This window comes from Nycticebus coucang, chromosome 2, assembly GCF_027406575.1.
Source record: "Nycticebus coucang isolate mNycCou1 chromosome 2, mNycCou1.pri, whole genome shotgun sequence".
Classification (NCBI taxonomy): domain Eukaryota; kingdom Metazoa; phylum Chordata; class Mammalia; order Primates; family Lorisidae; genus Nycticebus; species Nycticebus coucang.
Window position 1 is genome coordinate 48,661,409 of NC_069781.1, and position 11,374 is coordinate 48,672,782.

An 11,374-nucleotide genomic window follows, 5' to 3' on the forward strand; every position below is an offset into this window, starting at 1 on the left:
ATAAAAATCCTGTATTATAAGAGATAATGGATTAATTGTAAAATTCTCTACATTTTATGATTTTGTCATTATTAATTTTAATCATAATCAGGAATTTCATATATAAATACACAAATATTACCCAAATGTAATCTAGTTTGAATTGAACACAGCGATACATAGTTGAAACTACTATTACTGCTTAGTTCTGAGAGTTCTACAGTTTTGAAATGCATACATTTGAACTCTGCTATATAATACACATATTAATACTGTCAAGTTAAAAAAATTTTATTACATGTAATGAGTTGTCCAATAAATAAGGACGAAAAGACAATTCAAACTTTAAAATTGTCTATGGAATTTTTCTACCAAGAAAATGCACGTATATTCAATTGTCATACAATTTTAATTCTCAAAAGATTCAGTTCTCTGAAGTCCAATGATGAATCATGTCCTTTGTATCCTGGGTTCAGAAAACAAGCAAACTAAGTTACTCAAAATTACAATTTTCTTTTTTTTTTTTTTAAATATGGAACGCTTCACGAATTTGCGTGTCATCCTTGCGCAGGGGCCATGCTAATCTTCTCTGTATCGTTCCAATTTTAGTATATGTGCTGCCGAAGCGAGCACCAAAATTACAATTTTCTAATCCATTTTATTTTTACCCTTAAAAAGGGGAAATAACAACATATACCTCCAGGGAAATTTGAGTTTTAAATCAACTACCATACAAATGTTAGCATATGTAAGAGGTATAGAGCAAGGGCCTGATGTCTGTTTGCTTAAATTTAATTGGCATTTCCTTCCCATGTAGCTCAGTCTAAATTACTCATTCTCTCTGGTCTTTGGTTTTATTGTATCTACCCAAAACTTTGATGTTTTGGTAAATTGATGGATTTATTAATGGAGGCAGTCTATTAAAGACACTTAGAATAGCATCTGACCTGTAGCTGAGACCTGAGATTCATTCAGCTGCTCCCTTGCCAGAATTATTGGCTATTCAATACCAGAATACGCTCTGATTTGTTGGTGTCCATGCCATACTGGTTATTACATATTTTTGTGTCATTGCTATTAATTTATTAATAGAAGTAGCAATTATTATATTATTGCCCTTCCTATGGTGCTGGTTAGATATTAGCCATTAATAAATATCAGCACCTCCCTTTCCTCATCTTCCTCCACAATCCCTGTCTTTCAGATGAGTGCTAGATAAAAGGTATTTTAGTTAAGATTTTTACTCTACAAATACTTTTACTTCAAATTACATAGCTTTGGCTGCTATATTACTTAAACTAGTAATTACACAATGTAAATTTTTATTTAAGCAATTTGTGACAATTATACAAAGCATAAAATCTCTTTAAATTATTTCCCTATCTAATGAGAGTCCAATATTGTTGTAAGTTGAGACAAATGATGTCAATTGTACAAAATAAATAATCATGGAGCATTCTGTAGAAGAAAACTCAGCTCACAGGAATCAGGAATGATAAGGTGAGCATAAAAACTAAATTGTATGTTTCTTTATGCTGATTCATTTTGGAGATTGCATACCAACTGAGAATACTGTGCAAAAGTCATATGTTTTTCTTATTATACCTATAACTAATATTGTTATTCTGGTGGGAGTAAGAGAAGAGAAATAAATTCTTCAGTTCAGCTTATTTGTGAATAGCTATGATAATTAAAATATAATTCATATAATACAATAAACAAATACAATACTATTGTTGAAAAAGAAAGAAGCTTCTACAAGTATAAATATTATTCATGAAATCCCAAGAATATATATATATAAATATATATAGTCCATGTTGATTTAAACTAACCTATAATTTAATGTTACAATCAACAAGTTTAAATGACCTACAATTAATCATGATATCAAAAGTCTATTTATGAAATTTAGTAGTCTTACATAAAAGGAGATGGCTGTTTTTTTCACAATGATATGCTTAAAAAGATAACCCATAACACTAAAAATTATTGAGCACTAATAAAATTCCATGTGTTATGTGAGTGTCGGAGTAAAGAAATCTCATCTTCTAACTTACCATTATTACAAGCACTTGAAAATAAAAAAAAAAATGGGGTAATTATAGTTTACTGTACCTTCTTAAATGATTGCACAAAATATAAAATACTTAAATTTTGAACTTTCAGTGGAGAATAAATTATTGCAAAGTTATTCTTATATTCTTTCTTTCTTCCTTTTTTTTTTTTTTTGAAACAGTCTCACTTTGTCACCCTTGCTAGAATGCTGTGGCATCATAGCTCACAGCAACCTCAAACCCTTGGGTTCAAGTGATTCTTTTGCCTCAGCCTCCCAAGTACCTGAGACTATAGGTACCCACCAAAATGCCCAGCTATTTTTCAAAGCTAGGTCTTGCTCTCACTCAGGCTGGTCTCAAACCCATGAGCTCAGGCAATCCATCCACCTCAGCCTCCTAAATGCTAGGATTACAGACGTGAGCCACTGTGCCCAGCCATGCAAAGTCATTTTTTAGATATTCACATAGCGAAACCATACTTATCCTAATAAATTTAAAGTTAACTCAATATGATTCTAAAATAAATATAGAAATATTTTAAACATACATTCAATTTTTGAAATCTTCTAAGTGGCATTTCATTAAAATATAAAAGCAAAAAAACAAATAAATAAAAATAAAAACCATCAAATTGAAATTTATTTAGGGAAATATCCTTCAGTATGTTGGGTTGTTTTCTTTTTTTTTTTTTTTTACTCATTTCATTCTTCAAGAGAGTAAAACAGAATAATATTCACATGGCCTTATGTGCATTTTTATATGTGCAGAATAGCAAAAAATCTACCACAAATTATTTAAAATAGTATATGAATTCAATAAATGTGAAAGATACAAAATCAGCATTCAGAATCAATAGTGCTTCTATACATTCTCAGTAAACTATCCACAAAAGATGTCTCAGAAACAAATTTGCAACGGTTACCAAAAAATTAATACATTTAATACATTAATATATCTAACCAGGTGTTGGATCTGTAGTCTGAAAACTATAAAACATTAATAAATGTAATTGAAGACAACAAAAATGGAAATATATACCATATTGTGGATTGAAAAAGGTAATATTGTTAAAATGTTCATACTACCCGAAATGATCTACAGATGCAATGAAATCCCAATCAAAATTCCAATGATATTTTTCACAGAAGTAGAAAAAAAAATACTAAAATTTCCCTAAAACCAAAAAGACCCAGAATAGTCAAAGTAATTTGAGTAAAGAGAACAAAGACTAAAGCATCACACTAAATCAGAAAGCATCTGATTTCAAAATATATTTCAAAGCTATAGTAATCAAAATAGCAAGGTACTAGCATATATGCAGACATAACTATCATTGGAGTAGAATATAGAACCCAGAAATAAATCCACACATTTGTGGATGATTGAGTTTAACAAAATGTCAAGAACACACAATGGATAAAGGACAATCTCTTCAATTAATGGTTTTGGAAAAATTGGATATCCACATGCAGCAGAATGACATTGGATCCTTATCTCACTATGGATTTCCTTAAATGTAAAGCATGAAACTGTAAAATTTATCTCAAAATGGATTTTGTTAAATGCAAAATATGAAATTGTAAAATTCTTAGAAGAAAACATGAAAAGATCCATGATATTGGGCTGAGCAATTAATTTTTTTGGATATAAACTCACAGGCATAGAAAGCAAAAGCAAAATTAGGCAAATGTTATTGATGCTTCTACACAACAAAAGTAACAGTCAATAAAATGAAATTATGAAATGGAAGAAAATATTTTCAAACCATACATGTGACAAAGAATAATTATCCATATATGTAATAAATTCAAACAACTCAACAGCAAAGAAACAAAAAACCCTGCTAAAATATGGAAAAAGGACCTAAATAGACATATTTTATGAGTAAATAGAAATGGCCCACAGGCATATGAAAAAGGTGCTTAACATAACTAATTATTAGAAAAATGCAAATTAAAACCACCATGAAATTACCACCTCATAACTGTCAGAATGGCTGTTATCTAAAAGACAAAAAATTACAAGTGTTGGCAAGAATATGGAGAAAAGTGGGATCTGGTACATTGTTGTTGGGAAAGTAAATTAATATAGTCATTATGAAAATACACTGTGGAGTTTTTTTTAATTAAAAATAGAATTACTATATGATTGAGCAGTGTCACTTCAGGGTATGTATCCATTGGAAATAAAATTGGTATGTACTTTCATGTTCATTACAACATTATTACAATAGCCAAGACGTGAAATCAATCTAAATGTTTATTGATAGATTAATAGATTAAAAATGCTGATTTGACATACAATGTGGAATGCTTGCATCAAACTGGTTAACATAACCATCACCTCACTTACTTATTTGTTGTTGTAAGGCATTTATATTGTACTCTTAATAGTTTTGAAATGTACCTTTGCATTGCACGTATTAGGTGAGGTCCCATGACTTGACAATTATGAATTGGGCTGTAATAAACATTCTGGTGCAAACGTCTTCGTTGTAAAATGATTTTTGATCATCTGGGTATATACCTAGTAGAGGAATTGTAGTTCAAATGATAGGTCTACTTTTAGTTCCTTGAGTATTCTCCAAACTTCTTTCCAAAAAGGTCATATTAGCTTGCATTCCCACCAGCAGTGTAAAAGTGTTCCCTTCTCTCCACATCCATGCCAACATCTGTAGTTTTGGGCTTAAATTGTCCTCTAAAGAGGCACCAGTTGGCTGACTGGATACAAAAACTCATGCATTTATTGCATACAAGAGTCTCATCTTACCTTAAAGGATAAAAAAAGATTCAGGGTAAAGGGATGGACATCTATAATATAGGCAAATGGAAATCAGAGGAAAGCAGGGGTTATAATTTTATTTGCAGATACAATTGGTTTTAAACCAATAAAGATAAAGAAAGATAAGGATGGATACTACATATTTGTCAAGGGAAACACTCAACATAAAGGTATTTCAATAATTAACATTTATGCACCCTACCAGAATACGTCTCAATGTATAAAGCAAACCCTAACAGATAAGAACAATTTGATATCTTCCTGCACTATAATAGTTGGAGATTTTAACACCCCTTTGGCAACTTTGGATAGATCCTCCAAGAAGAAACTAAACAAATAAATAATGGACTTACACTTGACCCTACAACAAGTGGACTTAATAGACATCTGCAGAACATTTCACCCTAATCACACTGAATGCACATTCTTCTCATCAGCCCATGGATCATCCTCCAAATTTGATCATATCTTAGGACACAAGTCTAACCTCAGCAAATTTAAAAGAATAAAAATTATTCCTACTATCTTGTTAGACCATCACAGAATAAAAGTTGAACTCAGCAGCAATAGGAATCTTCATACTCAAACAAAGTCATGGAAATTAAATAGCTTTATGCTGAATGATTATTATTTAAATGAAGGTCAGTATTTCTTAGCAAAACAAAAATCTGAAATTGTCAACCATTTTTAAAAATAACATCTGTTTCCATTTTGTGTTGTAATAGAAGAATACCTTAGACTAGATAAATTATGAAGAAGAAAAATTTATTTTTCCATAGTTCTGGAAACTGAGTAGGATGCTCATTAGAGTTCACTTTAGTTTTATATTAGTTCACATTAGTGTATGCTTGTAATGCTAATGTAAATAGCAAGTAATTAAAGCCCTCAAAAGTAGTCTCTGGAATGATATATGTGTATATATATATAATATATATATGATTATATGTATATATATATATTATATATATAACATGTTAATAGGCTCCTGAATTAGAGTACTTGAATATTAATCTTAATTTGGAGTGTTTTCTTAGATTTGACAGTTTAGGCATATTCCTCAATCTTTTAGAATCACTGTGTTTTCTATAAAACTAGAGACTATAGAAAAATTTAATACATAAAATGGCTGAAAGGATTACATGAAACAATGTGTTTAAAGTGTTTATATTACCTGGCCTTAACAAATGAGTCCTTAGAGAGTGAATAATCTATAAATTATAAAAAGTAGATAAGCAACGTTATGTTTTACATATTGTTTCAAAGGATAAGAAGATGGACCTATTAGCAGAATTTTACCTATTAATGGTCCTTTTGAACTAACTGTAATGTTTTCATCCAGAGTTCTATAATTGACACATTGACCTAATGTGTACTTAAGCTTTTTACCTCCTTACAAAAAAAAATTTCTGATAGAAATTTTATCCATGCTGTTATTTGATTTATGGAGTCATTATATATTAGGATATTTTATCTAGTAAAAAGCTTCAATATTTTCTAAATCAAATCCTTATTACATAAATTAGCAAAGCTGAAATTCCATCTCTAAAACTTTTCTGTCTCCCTCTGGCCACAAGGAAGGGTGAATCTTCTTTCTATTTCAGATTATGATGTACAAACCTTGCTTTGATTGTATGTCCCTTTTAAATGTGCTTTGTCAGTTAAGACATATATGAATCCAATAACAATTTTGAGAAAATTCATATGGTGAGGAATCAAAAATTGATGTATTGACTCATATGAGAAGCCATCTGGGGAAAGTAAAGTCAGGTGAGGAGGTTTACACTAAGGCTGGGAGGAGTGTGTGCAAAAAGGAAGAAGAAACTGGGAATACTTAGAGTACAGTGGAATTTACCAACCCATTACACAAATACTTGTTGATAAATGTGCCTGGTATGTGTCAGGTTCTGTGTGAGCTATTAAGAAAATAATGGTTAATTATCAATGTGGTTTCTCTCCTCCCTGACCTTCCGTATTAGGAGGATACAGGCCATTAAGCAGGAAGTCACAACAGAATGATGAAGGTTCTGAGGGGTCATTGCTACCAGAGCACCGGGAGGGTCTAACACAGACCTCAGTGAGAGCTGAAGGAGGTGGATGGTAATATTGGTGATGTTTGGGGGGATTGTGCATATAATTATTCTGTGGACCTATATTTCTGAGCTATGTACCCAAAGAACCTTCTAGGTACAAGATAGTAACATTTTTTTCTAATAGCTATGCTTATAAGGTTGTGAAGCTTCAGTGTGCATGTGTTAATGTTTCTGTGGATGAATAAAGGAGAAATAGTTTTGTTAATGAATAGAAATATTTTTAGTCACAAAAATAATCATGATATAATTTTATACTTCTAAGTTTCTATAACAGTGGTATAATTCATTCATGATGACTAGCAATTCAATATATTCACAAGACAGAAATTTATTTGTAATATGTTGTCTTTGATAGATTTATTTTTTTCCATACTGAAACACTTGGCTATTAATAAAATAATTTTAGGTTGGTAAGCCACTATTTAATCACTATTAGGTTAATAAGACAGATATATCATGAGTTTAGGATGAGCCAATTTTATTCCTGTGAATGTGTGTCTGTGTGTGTGTATAGGCATGTGTCTGTGCCCACACAACAAAACCTACATATTTGGAGATGTAGTTTTCAAACCAATCTAAAGGTTATACACCCCGATTCTTGCAATACATACAAACAATAGAACTTGAGATTCCTAACTATATTAAGATACAATTGTAAGAGGGACTTTGCCTAACAAATGCAACCTGTGTAACCTGGTTTATTGTACCCTCAATGAATCCCCAACAATAAAAAGAAAAAAAATACAAAAAAAAAAATTAAAAAAGGAAATCTCTTAAGTCATTAAGAAAAAAGGAATACAGAGAAATATAGAAAATTATAAAGTTATTTTATACATTTTAAATAAATTCTCTAATTTATAAAAAATGTGTGAAATAACTATCTCTATCACCACTACTCATCACCAGTATCATAACTAACTCTATCACCACTACTATTCAACACAATGCTGGAAGTGCTAGCCAATCCAATCAGGCAAGATAAGGAAATAAAGGGCATCCAAATTGGGACAGAGGAAATTACACTCACCCTCTTTGACAAGGATATGATCTTAAACTTAGAGAACCCCAAAGACTCAACCACAAGACTCCTGGAAGTGATCAAAAAATATAGTCATGTCTCAGCATATAAAACCAATGTCCACAATATCAGTAGCCTTTGTATATATCAATAACAGCCAAGATGAGAAGCTAATCAAGGACACAATTACCTTCTCAGTAGCTTCAAATATACCTAGGAATATACCTAACAAAAGAGGTATATGTCCTTGTGATCAAATGATTTTTTTTTTCTTCTGGGTAGATGCTGAGTAATGGGATTGTAGGATCAAATGGGAGGTATAGTTTGAGTTCATTGAGGATTCTTCATACTTCCTTCCAAAAGGGTTGCACTATTTTGCAATTCCACCATCCGTGTAAAAGTGTTCCTTTCTCTCCACATCCACACCAGCTTCTGCAGCTTTGAGTCTTTGTGATGGGAACCATTCTCACTAGGGTTAGGTGATATCTCAGGGTAGTTTTGATTTGTATATCTCTGATAATTAGGAACATGAGCATTTTTTCATATGTTTGTTAGTCATTCATCTGTCTTCTTTATAGAAGGTTCTATTCATCTCACTTGCTCATTGATATACAAGTGGTTATCTAGTTCTCTCAGCACCATTTATTAAATTTATTGATTCTTTCCTCCAGTGAATGTTCTTCTTTTGTTTATCAAAAATCAGGTGGATGTAAGATTTTAGTTTCATCTCCTGGTTTTCTATTCGATTCCAGAAGTCTATGTCTCTGATTTTTGTGCCAATGCCATGCCGTTTTGATTGCTATGGTCTCATAGGATAGCCTGAAGTCTAGCAATGTGATACCTCTGGCTTTGTTTTTATTATTAAGAATTGCCAATATTGCAATACTGTTTATTGCATCTTGATTTACAATTGCCAAATTGTGGAAACGACCTAAATGCCCACCAATCCAGGAATGGATTAACAAACTGTGGTATATGTATACCATGGAATACTATAAAAAAGATGATGACTTTACATCTTTTGTATTGATTTGGATGGAGTTGAAATACATTCTTCTTAGTAAAGCATCACGAGAATGGAAAAGCAAGAATTCAATGTACTCGTTTATGATATGAGGACAATTAATGCTAGTACATGGTGGGGAGGGGGGAATGGAGGAGGAGAGAAAGGGAAGGAGGAAGGGGAGTGTGGGAGGAGAAGCAAGAATCCTATGTACTCAATTCTCATATGAGGACAATTAATGCTAGTACAAGGAGGTGGGGGGAGGTAGAATGGGGGAGAGGCCAGAGGGAAAGAAGGAGGGGAGTGTGAGGCCACTGTGTGACACACCGCATGGGGGCGGAACACTATTAATAGAGAGACTTCACCCAGCAAATGCAAATAGAATAACCTGGCTCATTGTACTCTCAATGTTTCTCCATCAATTAAAAAAAAAAAAAAAGTGAGAGAAGTCTAAGAAAGATCAGGGAAATTTCAAAAAAAGTAGTTTCGTGCTATGCCCCGTACATATAAGAAAAAAATTTTCAGGCTGGGTGTGGTGGCTCACGTCTGTAATCCTAGCCCTCTGGGAGTCTGAGGCAGGTGAATTGACTGAAATCACAGGTTCCAGACGAGCCTGAGCCAGAACAGGCACCCACCTCAATGCCTGGTTTCTAAAAATAAATGGGTGTTGTGGTGGGTGCCTATAGTCCCAGCTACTTAGGAGGCTGAGGCAAGAAAATTGTTTGAGCCCTAGTGTTTAAGGTTGCTGTGAGCTATGGCACTGTACCAAGGATGACAAAGTGAGACTCTGAAAAAGTAGATGTCAGTTTACTTTTATCAGAATGACAAAAGATCTTTTTAGTGATGGAAAAAGAAACAGAATTAGAAAAATATTTAAATTCTTTCATACCTTGATTAGCAGAGAAAAAACTGTTCAATTCATATGGAAAGCAATTTGAAATTAGCTTATACTAAAATATCTGCCTACATATGAAGATAGATAATTAAGTTTGTGAATTCATCTAGAAAACATGCCACATACCTCATTGTTAAATATCACTGTGGTCTCCTTTGAAGCACTCCCCTTGGGAATCTACACAGTGATGCCAGCTCCTAGTGCACCCTTCAAAGCACTTTTTAAAAAATGAGTTCATGAACTTAATTGTCAGACCATGTAGGATGACCAATCTGATGGCCGTTCCAGAAAATGTTTCAAAATTGCTTTGAAGGGTGGACTAGGTACTGGCATCAGGGCCTTCCCAAGGGAAATACTTTCCCAAGGGAAATCAGTGATATTCAGCAATGAGTTATGTGGTGCCTTTTCTAGGATGTGTTTGCAAACTTAATCATTTGACTATACATATATATATATATATATATATGCACACATATACACACATGCATATATAGACACACACATATACATCTAAATGCATACATATGTTTTCATCGTATAATTTTATCTCCAAGAAACCTAATAAATTATATCTATAGTATCATGAAGAAGTAAATATATATATGCATATATATATTTGATCACTATCAGAGATCAAACCTAATAAACTATATTATAATATCATGAAGAAGTAAATATATATATATGTGTATATATATATATATTTGGTCACTCTCAGATATAAAATTTTAGTACATATTAAATAAAGAGAGGCAAAATTTAGAATAATGTTAATGCAATGCTTTCTTTTGTTAATAATAAATAGCTAATAATAAATATAAATATTTATGTATATTCCTGTATATGTAGGAAAAAATGTGTTCAGTTAACTATTTGATACTAAAGAAGAAGAACCTTGGGGATTTGGAGAGAAACAACTTTTAAAGAAGTTGTATTTACTTCTTTGACTTGGTTTTTGAATAATAAGTATTGATTTATTTTTCTGAGAAAATGAAAAAATAAATAGATGGAATTCTTGTGTCCATGTAAAAAATTCGAGATACTTGTGTACCTGAAATTATTCAGTTTTCTGTACTTTTTCATAGAGTGGGTACCTAATTTTTTCAGATTCTCAAGGGAAACCTTAAAACAGAAAAAGGTGAAGGGTGATTGCACTAAACAAATATCTTTTGACATTTAAAAGAAAGTCAGCAATTTTCATTCTCTTAGGATGCTTTAAAAAGAAATACACACACAAATAAATACACACACACACATATATACATACACACACACACGACTTGAAAAAAGTATATATATATATATACTTGTAAATATATATATATTTATTTATTTATTTACTATTTACCTTTACCTGAAGTTTTATTTCTGGTAAAAACAAACAAACAAACAACAACAACAACAAAACCATATTTCAATTCCTTTTCCCAGGAAGAAAAATGATGGCTCCCCTCTTTATTTCTTTTATCTAGTTTTTTTAGTTAGCAAGTTAGATCCATTTTTATTATGTTGCTGAAGAAAAAAATGACCAATTTCCTTACCACCCTATAG

The 11,374-nt window shown here is 31.8% G+C and overlaps 1 non-coding gene across 1 annotated transcript; it reads right to left on the minus strand.

The window, feature by feature from the left end:
• Positions 1-505: 505 nt before the first annotated feature.
• On the minus strand, positions 506-612 carry LOC128579968 (U6 spliceosomal RNA). The gene has a single exon (XR_008378335.1). It is a non-coding gene; the product is annotated as a U6 spliceosomal RNA (small nuclear RNA).
• Between the last annotated feature and the right edge of the window lie 10,762 nt (positions 613-11,374).